The sequence below is a fragment of the Lycium barbarum genome, chromosome 3 (genome assembly GCF_019175385.1).
Source record: "Lycium barbarum isolate Lr01 chromosome 3, ASM1917538v2, whole genome shotgun sequence".
NCBI lineage: Eukaryota > Viridiplantae > Streptophyta > Magnoliopsida > Solanales > Solanaceae > Lycium > Lycium barbarum.
In genome coordinates, this window is record NC_083339.1 from 125,820,069 (window position 1) to 125,832,605 (window position 12,537).

Genomic DNA, 12,537 nt, shown 5'->3' on the forward strand with positions numbered 1-12,537 from the left:
TTAATGTCGTGGTTGTACCGCGCGGGATACTTCACTAGTTACTATATCACTGAGAACACAATAGGGAAAATTCTAACTTACTATATCACTGAGAACACAATAGGGAAAGAAGTATATCAACATTTTCATTTTTTGATTAATTTATTAAGAAAATTCAATAAAATTAGTCAAACAAGCCAAAAAAAAATAAAAAAATTGTTGGCCAACACTGATCTGACTACTCTTTCATTCATTATACTTTTAAACCATCTCAAAAATTAAATATTGATAGAGAAAAAGAAACTGTGTTTTGCGGTGTAAGATCACATAATTAAAAAATTATTTTGAAAGTTAAGAGCAAAAACAACAATAGCCTAACTTATAAGTATAATTTAACTAAACATCTTTAATTTGAAGGTTCAAACAATAGCTAATTATTTTGTATCTAAGTATCAGCTCACTACATGCAATTACAAATGTACTATCCTGGTTTATGTTTTATAACAACTGACGGGGGTATACCCCTTAGCGAAATGTTTTTTTTTTTTGGCCTTTTTGACCCTTTTTAAATAGTGGTCACATTGGACAAAATAGTAATGCAATTATTTTTCTAATATTTAGGAATAGTCATTTAATTATTTTCCTAATATTCTGGAATAATCATATAAATATTTTCTTAATATTTTGGACTTTGATTCTTCAATTCCTTTCCATTATAGAATTTATGCACTTTGCTAAAGTCATGTTCCAGCAAATTTTTACATCATAAAATGCACATAATAATAATAATAATAATAATAATAATAATAATAATAATAATAATAATAATAATAATAAAAATAATAATAATAAAGCAACTACTAATAATTAACTTGCTCTTAGTTACAAAACATAAAATTCACTTTGATAGGAATTAGAAGAAGTTGAGATTATCTTCTTCATCTATATTTTCACTCAAAAAAAGGTACACTAGAATGTTATTCTTGAATTAGGACATGCGGTATGATTTTGTTGCACAATTAAACAACAGAAAATATTTAGCTGAGTTTTTATAAAAATATATTATAAATTATTTCCTTTGATGTGGCATACAAATAATTAAAACTGTGAATTAACTATTAGCAATGAATCCAATTTTATTCTTTCTCAAATTCCTCACATTAGTAAATTTATTTTTCAAATTGACAAAGCTCTTAAGTATATAAATTTGTTAAATAAGAAAAATATTAATGGCGAAAGAAACTAGAAATCAAGCAGTTATTATATAATGTTAAATGTTAAATTGGCAAAATACAAATTTAAAGTAATAAGGATGAAATAGTAGAAAATAATATATATTCTAAATGAATCATCATTTTATTTTTTGTTACACTTATTCTAACTAACAAATGAAAACTCTCAATATTCTTTTATATATTAAGTTATTACACTACATAATAAACATGAATTATCGACGAAAAGCTAAATATTAAAATTCGTCGCTAATCCTTTTTAACTACGAATTGTCAAAAGAATTTCTTAGTTACGAGCAATTTAGCGATGGTTCGTTGCTCAATTTTTTTCTGTAGTGTTTCTTGTCAAATTAGGTACGCGCAAAGCGCGTACACTGAGACCACTTCTTTCTAATAAAAGGAAGTGTAATTTTAAAAACTAGAATAATAACATAATTACGCTAAATGAAGAAAATAAGAAAAAAAATTAAAAAAATACGAGCAATTACATAGAATCACAAGAAGTAAAAGTTGAGAAATGAGAAGAAAGAAAATGAAAGATAAATAAATAAAATATTTTGAAAAATAATAATAATTTAAAATGTAAAAATAAAAAATAAATAAAAATAATAGAAATAAAAAAAAAAGGAATTAAAAAGTAACCCTGTAATTACAGGGTGTAATTACTCCCTCCGTCTACTTTTACTTGTTCACTATACTAAAAATAAATTTTCACTTTTAGTTGTTCACTTTAGCATATCAAGAGAAAGACAATTTTTTTTTCTTATTTTAACCTTAATATTAATTACTCATTTTCAAATTCTTTTACAAGTCTATTGAGACGATATACCAATTAATATGGGATTATGGTAACATACATACTTTGTTTATTAATTCTTAACGGGCGTGTAAAGTCAAAATCTTATGGGTGAAATTTCCAACTTATGTGCCAGTACAACATATGGGGATTGATTGATCCTTTTTGAATCTGGGGCCTGTATTATCGTTGACATTGTCGTTTACCTGTATCCCTAATCACTTGGATTTATCGGTTTGACATTAAATTTGAGATAAGTTGTGCAGCCTTTTAGGGAAGCCCAATATAACAATCTCGAGAAGCGTTGGCAAGTTAAGTGATTTTCCCATGTTCATAAGCAAATTTGAAGAGAAAAATAAAAGAATCTCAAAAATTATAGTGTATGTTATGAAATAATAAGTGTGTATGTTCACCACTCTAGAAATAAGTTCTCACTTCCTTCATGATTTCAAAGGTTTAATGTAATGTTTCCCACTTCACCCATGATCTTCCCCACATTCTCATATGTTGAATGTCATATTTATATCTACCCTTTTATATGCCTCTATGCACCACTATAAATAGAGGCATAGGAATTCATATTGTACACACTTGAACAATACTTGAACACATTTGGATGAATAAGAAATCTCTCCTCTTTTGTCTCTTTATCTCTTTATTGTTCTTGCTTCATCTTTTGATATATTTAACTAACTCTTTTAGAATGATTTTACAACACGTTATCAACACGAGTCTGGGTAATATTCTTAAGTTTCGTCCCTGATTTAAGGTTATCAAGTTCGACTGTTTTCCCATGCTTCATAGTATTATCTTTATCATTTATTGATTGACATACTGAGAAGGAAAAATGGTTTGGAATGATTCTTATATTTTTCACGTTACCCCTGTATCATCAAATCCCAATTGTTATTATTTCACAAGTTCTAATAGGACACAACTGTGTATGTCATAACAAGTAAGTTAAATACTTTATTGATTTTGGTTATATATGTTTATAATTGGAAGCTCATAAATTAAAGGAATGCAAACCGTTAATTGGTAAGTGCCTCTCGCATGCTAACCGTTTCCAACCATGAAAAAGGTGATTAGATTAATTGCTCCAGGTAATGCTTTCAATAACAAGAAGGGTAGTATATATATGATGCATGATAGTATTTTATGTGGTTCGTTATTTTTGTTTGTGTATGAGAATATTGTTTTAAAATTAAAAGATTTTTCAATTATAATTTGGCTTTCATATATGGGGTGCAGATTTGGCCAATATCAGGTTGTAACAACAGTAACAATATTTTGAGGTTCAAGTTAAGTATCTCAATTTGTTAAAAATAGGGATAGATCGTAAAGGAATATTCGTAAATGACTATCATTAGTAAATTTATTGTGGAGCCGACAAATTTGATTAAGGGCCTGTTTGGAAAGCCACCTGGTAATTGGAATTGGTGTAATTACTAGGGTAGTAATTACACAGCCTAGTAATTACACAGTAGTGTAATTACAACGACCTGTTTGTTTGTCATAACGTAATTACAGTGTAATTACAAGCGTGCTGTTTGGTTGCACAAGTGTAATTACACAGTCAGTTTAATTTAAAAATAAAATTTAATTATAAAAAAATTAAAATTAATATTTAAAAAATATTGCCTTTATAAATGATATTAAATTAGTTATTTAATAACACATTGTTTCTTGAAAATATATTTGTAACTAATATTGTAACAAACATAATTGATATATATTTTTCAAATTAATATTTAATTTTAATTAATTATAAAAATTAAAAGAAGACTTTTTTTGTGAGAACGTCATGGATTGGATGTTTGACAAAAAAATAATATTAATAAATATAATGCCATAACATTATTCAGATGTTTGACACAAAAAATCCATCAAATGTAAGTGAAAAATAAACAACATGCAATGTGAAAGCAAATAACTTAAAATTGAAAATATAACCTAAATTCAAAATCCAAAAGAAAAAGTTCAACATAATACTCTTATGTCAAATTCCAACATTACATAAGTAAGTTCCAACGTAACTTAAGTAAATAATTCAAAAGAAAGGAAAAATATAAGTCTATAACCCCATTCACAATGAAATTATACTTTAATAACGTCACCTGTTATATGTCAAGTTTGTTAATAACTCATTCTTTCCAATATTAAGAGGTGTAGTTTCAAATATTAGAATAATAACACGGTTATGCTAAATGAATAAAATAAAAAAATAAAAAAAATACGAGCAATTACATGGAATCACAAGAAGTAAAGGTTGGGAATGAAAAGAAAGAAAATGAAAAATAAATAATATAAAAAGAAAAATACATTTTAAAAAATAAAAATAATAAAAAAGTAAAAATAAAAAAGAAATTAAAATAATAGAAATAAAAAAATATTTAAAATCAAAAAAATTAAAATAATAGAAATAAAATAAATTTAAAATAAAAATGAATTAAAGTAAAAAAAAAATAAACAGACTAAAAAGTAATCCTGTAATTACAGGGTGTAATTACACCCAATTCTCAGCCCCCCCTTGAGAATTGGAGAGTGTAATTACACCCTGTCAATTACACTCAATTCCCACCTAACTGTGTAATTACCTGGTCAAACAAACAGGCCAAACTGTGTAATTACACCTAATTACACTCAATTCCAATTACCTGGGCGGCTTTCCAAACAGGCCCTAACTGTTTTGAGAACTCTCCAGTCTCTTGGTGTATCAATAAGTTGGTGATTCAAACAGAAGTTTTGGTGCATAAATTATTATTTCTATTGGTTCACAATAATTGAATATGAAGAGTCAAATACTAGTAAGGCAAAGTGATATACATATCTGATGCAGGTACTACCTTATATTGTTCTTCTAGAAATATGCAATTATACTTTGTTTTAGATTTGATAATCTTCGCTATTTGGAGTTCTTTTTGGACAGATTGTTAGAAGGTTTGCCAAGTGTTCTTGGAAGATGTGCTAAGTTTTTCTTCCATCATGATTGATTTCATTGTCAAGATATGTTAAATAAATAATTTCAGTTTGGCCTATTATGCTATTGATGAAGGATAAGATGGTGGATTCAAGTCCCATCGCCCCAAGAGGATAAGACATCGGGTTAGAAGTCTCGATGCACCATGATGATAAAATGTTGGGTTTGAGTCCCATCGATTTATGGCCTAACACATCTTTATATGGATAAGACGTTGGATTTAAGTCCCAATGCACTATATTGATGAAATCATGATGACTAAGGCAAAATAATGTGCAGTTGATGAAAAATCGTGAAGCGCGTCCCACTTAATATGCTTCATTCCGCGAAGAGAATGTGGAAGCAGTACATAATAAGTCTAAATGAAAATAAGTGGTTAAACGAATGAACGTGGGCGTGGCAAATGACAAAGTAATGTTAATCATCATTGTGGTAATATAAGAGGAAGAACATTGTGGGTTTTCAAAATGGTTCTTCTAAAGGTGAAGGTAATTTTTGTCATCAATATGGTATGAAAGGTCATTGGGCACGCGGTTGTCGTGCGACCTAATTTAATAACAATTTATAAATTCTCCATCAAAAGAAAGAAATACAATTTCAAAGTGATGCTGAGGTGGGTCATACATATATATGATAAATGTCAAGGCATGACAATGGGCTTTATAAGGAAAATTTATGAAACACGAACAAATGGTTATAGTCAATTCCTTGACGAGAATGTGACTTGTAATAAGCATCGTGAAAGTGATTCTGTCAAGATGCGATAAAAATTATGGATAAGAACATGCTCATGTATGGTTGAACAAATACCACAACTCACCTCTACGAAAGGTTTGAGAGAAATAAAAAGAAACTATTTTGGCATAAATGGTCATTTAATTTGGTCACGTACTTTTAATACGTCACAAATATTGTGGTGTGTTTTATCATGAATTACCAAAGGGTAAAAGCAAGAAATATATCTTGCGTATAAAGGTTTTGACCATGACGATAATGACAATTACTCCCTAAAAGGAGATGTTCACCATATGGATGATATTATGAAATATGTGTACATAATTAATTGGGAGCTTTGGAAAAACTAATATGTTACTACCCGGAGGAATGAAATTGTCCATAATATTGGTGTTGTAGTAAGTCTCAAAAGAAACTTTTTAAGTTTCAAAGGCATTGGCCAGAAATGAATTATATTGAGACTATAAATTATGGGAAGGTTTAATATTTTCATATCACTACAACTATAGTCGGAAAACAAAATGTATGTGAAATGTTGCCCGTTTTTTCTCTGAATTTGTACCACATAAATATAAGCATGATGGAATCACATGCTATGAAGGTTGGCATGACCGGTTGACCATCCCGGTTCAAATGTGATGCGAAAATAATTGAGAATTTATGTGGTTATATTTTGAAGAAATAAAGAGATTCTTCAAGAATTCTCTTGTGCTGCTTGTTCTCATGATAAAAAAATTGATTAATTTACCAGCTAAGGTTGGGATTGTATCCCATGATTTTGGAGCGTATAAAAGGTGATATATATATGGGCCTCAGTCACCTGCCATGTGGACCGGTTTATAATTATATGGTTTTAATAGATGCATCTATGTTATGGTCTCATGTGCATTGATATCAACTTGCAATTTGATTTTTGTAAGGCTGTTTGCTCAAATTATTAAATAAAGAGCACAGTTCCAAACTATGAAAAGTATATTGATATGTTGGTTTATATCCAAGTTGATTTAGCAGAAATTGTATGCCTCCAATTATAGCTAAACAATTGGTTAAGAGAACAAAACTCCCAAAAAGAAATTTGGGATGAAATATGTTATTTAATATGAAGCAGCTCTTGTATGCATCAAGCCAACAAGTTATGATAATCCCCTATCACAATTGGTTCAGGGTCAGGAACCAAGTAATTCCCATCTAGGAATTTGAATGTGCGGTATAGGATTTAATTGCTCCACCACAACGCACATAGATGGGTCCCAAATAAGGTTGAGAGGTAAATGTTAGATTACCTAGCATTAGGGGGAGGGATGATAAGCGGCTGGAAAATAAGGTATATGTAATGAATTATCACTGGTATGATCCTCGTTCAAAATATAATTCAAGTCGATTGCCAGACACATTTGCTGACCCAAAAGTGAATATTATATTCCATATTCCAGCTGCAACTGCTCTAGTTAGAATTAAAATCCTTGAAGGACATAGTCTATGGCGATAGACCAATCGGTTCCAAAAGTAAAATTTCTTGAAGAAGGAGAGGAGCAAATAATTAAGATGGTCATATAATGAGGCAAGTGCTCTAAAGAGCACCACGACATAACCTTCATAAAACCTTGGGAAGGGTTCAGGTACCTGAAATAGATAAAAAATGAAGAGATTTTGATAAGTTATGTCCCATTGAAAACGATATCAAATGACCGTCGACGGTATCTTTGAAATAATGTAGCACTCAACATTATAATGGTGATGAGGATCTTGAATTCAAATGTCAAAGAATATGGACAGATATAATGATTGGCCAAATAAAATACGCAGTTAAAGTATATTTTTTTTTCATTTGGAATAGTGATGTTTTGGACCTATAGTCCAAGGAACTCAAGGTATAATGTCAGTGGGGTACAAATGGATTCTTGTGCGAAAAGTAAAATGAGAAATAAAAGCCGTAAATATCAAGTACGGCTTGTGCCTTGGGGCATAAAGATTTTTCGCAAAAGTCCTGACATTATTGTATGGAGATGTATGTATTCTCCTGTGGTGGATGCAATGGGGTTTCTTATCAGTCTGGCAATATATGAAAATTTTGAATGCGTATAATTAATTGTTGTCAATATGGCTATATAGACAACGAAAGAAAATCCGTAGGGATTTAAATTGGTTTGAAGAATTTAAGGTTTACGAAAATAAAGCTTCAACAAATCTTTATATAGGTTAAAGCGATTCCATCGAGTACCCCAATGGTTGTGATGTCGCTAAATGTAAATAAACATCATTTTGATCTCATTATAATAATGAGTATATTGTATTACATACTGCAAAAGAAATGATTAATATAGATTTGTTTATCCTAACAAATACTATCAAGGTTTTGTTGGTTATGTAAAATGCAGGACATTATTTTTATTATTCTATGAAGTTTGTTCTTCAAAGCGAGTTACCGATTTGCATGTAAGGATACTGCACATTATGACGTTCTATATGGCAGTCAATTATTGATACTTATTGAAGTCCTGCCAAGGTAATAGCTACTTACAAAGCAAGCTTGCATAACTCAATTGAAAGAAGGATATAACAAATGAGGCATAATACGACACATTTCGTCAAATTCCAGACATAATCTTCAACAGAAAGGAGAAATAAATGTTCAACAAATGTGCTCGATTGATAATTTAATGGATCTGTTCACTAAAGCATTACCAACCTCGACATTTGAGAAGTTGGTATACAGGATTGGGATGTGTTGTCTCCAAGAATTAAGTGATACTTTAATCAGGGGGAGTATAATACGCGTTGTACTCTTTTTTCCTTAGCTGAGGTATTGTCCCACTGGGTATTCCTGGTAAGGTTTTTAATGAGGCAGCTAGCGATGCGTATTACGAGATATGTGTACTCTTTTTCCTTCACTAGGATTTTTTTTCCACTGGGTTTTTCTTAGTAAGGTTTTAACGAGGCACATCATCTATTAAGACATGGACATCCAAGGGGGAGTGTTATGAAATAATAAGTGTGGATGTCCACTACTCTAGAAATAAATTCCCACTTCCTCCATGATCTCAAAGGTTTAATGTAATGTCTCCCACTTCACCCATGATCTTCCCCACATTCTCATATGGTGAATGTCATATTTATATCTACCCTTTTATATGCCTCTATGCACCACTATAAATAGAGGCATAGGAATTCATATTGTACACACTTGAACACATTTGGATGAATAAGAAATCTTTCCTCTCTTGTCTCTTTATCTCTTTATTGTTCTTGCTTCATCTTTTGATATATTTAACTAAATCTTTTAGAATGATTTTACAACAGTGTATGATTTCTGCGATAGTGCATTGAACAATAGCTGGGGCTCAGAGAGTAAAATATCTCTAGAAACCATCCTGGTACTTAAAGAATACATAAGAAAAATAAAAGGGGTCATTTGCACTTTTATCCCTATTTTGTGCTGGTCTTTAATTTTTACCCTTCAAATGGGATGATCTTTAATTTTTGTCCTTCAAAATCGAACTTATGCCTAGAGGGGTATAAGTTACACATCATAATCCACAAGTTATGTCAGAATTCTTAAAGAAGTTATGTCTCACTAGGCATAAATTCGATTTTAAAGGGTAAAAATTATAGGGAAAACATCATTGAATACCCCTAAAATATAAACTATTTACCCGCCTCATGCCCCTTCTAAAGTAATTTCGCACATACCCCCATCGGCTAGAAATATTTACCCGACATACCCCTCGGGCAAACCCTTTCTTCCGTGATACCATCGCAATATATTTATATATCACGATGGTATCATAGAGGACTAAGAGAAGGACTAATATAGTCCTCCATGATACCATCTCAGTATATTTATATACTATGATGGTACTATGGTCCTGAGGAGTGTCTCGTTGAAGGACTGAAGCAGTTCTTTATGATACCATCACGGTATATGTATATAAGACGATGGTATCATAGAGGTTTTTTCGAGAAAAATGTCTTTTTGAATAAATGAACATGATCATCCATAATATCATCTCAGTATATTTATATACCATGATGGTATCATGGATCATGGAGGACTAAGAGAAGGACTAAAGCATCTTCTATGATACCATCTCAGTATATTTATATACCATGATGGTATCATGGAGGACTAAGAGAAGAACTGAAACATCTTTCATGATACCATCTCAGTATATTTATATACCATATTGGTATCATAAATGGGGGACATCTAGAATAAATATTTTTTTATTTTTTCTGGGGGTACAAAAGTAATGGGGGTATGGGCAAGTACTTATTTTGGTTTGAGGAGGCATGCGTGATCTTTTCCCAAAATTATAGACCAACCCATATGAAGGGAAAGAATCAAAGATCAGTACATTTAAAGGCCAAACCGTGCAATTAATTGGCTGAAATTAGATATGTGGTCATGTCGATTAATAGCCCTTCTGAAGCCCCAGAACCCAACTGAAGAAGCAACGGACTAAGTGGGTACATAGTCATTTTTAAGGAAAAGGATCAAAAATAGGAAAAATGGCCTAATAATACTACTTAAGATATTATATTACAAAACATAAGGATCAGGGCGGATCCACCCTTTAGGGTGGGGTGGGCATGGCACCCCCTCGATTAATAAATTTTTTAGATACTTATGTTGTAATTTGCTTAAATTGGGTTAAATATTTGATGTTGCCACCCCCAGTCGTAGATTAGACAAAGATGTCACAGCTGGTAGACACAAGTTTGAATCTATCTTGAACATTTTTCGACTCCTGTTTTTCTTTGTGTTTTTTACCTCCTTTGTACCAGTAATTCCCTTTTCGGTCCTCCCAATTTTCTATTTATCTTTTTATTATTTATATTGCCTTTCCTCTTTTCTATTATTTTATCTGTGATTTCTAGCGAGAACACACAAATAGAAACTTCAAAATCCCTTAAATTAAGCATTTCTCTTAATCTCAAATCTGTGAGTATTAAAAACGAAAAACTTGGGTCTCAATGGAAATTTTGGATTGAGATCAAAATTCAATTTTTTTTTTAATAATTTCTTTTGTTTATTATTCCCTCCGTCCATGTTTACTTGTCTATATTTGACTTGGGACACTCTTAATAAGCAATAAATAAAATGAGAAATGAATTAAAGTACTTAATAATAAGGGTAAAATACGTATAAAACGGTAAATTATGTCTTGGTTTTTCAAACTATATAACTTACAAGTAAGTGGACATATATTTTTAGTATAATGGACAAATAAAAATGGAAGGAGGGAGTGTATTATAAAAATTTATGTTATTCTATAATTGTTAAATTCAATTTAAATCACTTTACGACTTAAATTGTGATGAAAATTTCGTAACACTGCTTAGAAAAAACATGAAATTTATGATTTATTTTTGAGAACTTGTAGTTTATCTAATTCTACATTTACTTATGGGGTGTATTTACCTATTGAAGAGTTTTTCTATTATTTTTCGTATTTTGATTGGTGTAATTCCCTTATTGAAGATGTTAGTTTACTTGTGCAAATTCATTTTTTAATATACATAAGAGATGCAAGTCCCTTGGTGAAAATGTTGATTTTACTTCTGTTGTTAATGGGTGTTAATGAGTGTGATTCCTTGTTTAAGATGCTAATTATGTTCGTTTCTTGATTTTTGAGTTGTAATTTTCATATTTGCAAATAAAAAAAATCCTATTAAGTTGACCCGAATAAACTAAAAAGAGATGGACCCGACCCAAATACATGTTCCTAACAAGATGTACATTGAAGAAAATTATGGCACCCATCACCTTCAAATCCTAGATCCGCCTCTGATAAGGATATTTTTCCTTATTTACAAAATATAACAACTTAATTACAAAACATACCAGATCTGGTAAAAATTAAAAGCCACCCCCTAGGAACAACTTCTATGACGATAGGCATAAAGGCATGATTAGTTCCACAAATCTCACTGCACTGACCATAGTAAACTCCTTCTCGTTGTACCGAAAAAGAGGTCTGATTTAAACGACCAAGTACAGCGTCACATTTGACACCTAAGGAAGGTACAACCCATTCCCTTCCCCTATTCCCATTCTCTGTTTCATCAACCGCCCTACCTTTTCCTTCCCCTTCTGTCACGACCCATTTTAGGACCGCGCGGGCACCTACCTTCCCCACCTTGGTAAGCGAACCCTCTCATTGATTACTCATCAATTAAATAAAGACGAATCATTTAAACCAATTGATATTTAGAAATAACAACAGAACGTTATAATATATTCAATAACCTCAATAATTATATGATTACAGACTCGATCCAACTTCTCATGACCTGGTCTAGACTAGTACAAGAGCGACTAATGACTTCAGATTTACCGCTACATTCTAAGACTCAACCTCCGTCCCGGAATGAAATGGGAGGATGCCTTCCAGATAGGCATCGCGTATTTCCACATATGCTTCGATCAATCATCTGAAACAATCTACACCCTAAAGAGGGTGTAGCAAGTGCAATATCAGTACAAACCACGCGTACTGAGTAAGTATCATAGGCCGACAATTGTTAGTAACACATATCAGTAAAAGAATTCACAGATAAACATGATAACCACCCAATCAAGTCATACGGCTATCTACCACACACTGTATATCAATACCTTTAAGCATTAATTTCACTTTAATAATTCACTAGTAAATCTCACAACGGTCTCGGAACTCACATATCATTAAATCGATCGTTTCAGTGTAGTAGTCAACTCATCATTAAGACACCTGTTATCCTACATCACATAGAGACTGTCGCACCCCATTTTAACCCGGATCGGATTTAGGAAGTACGACGTATTGGTGATT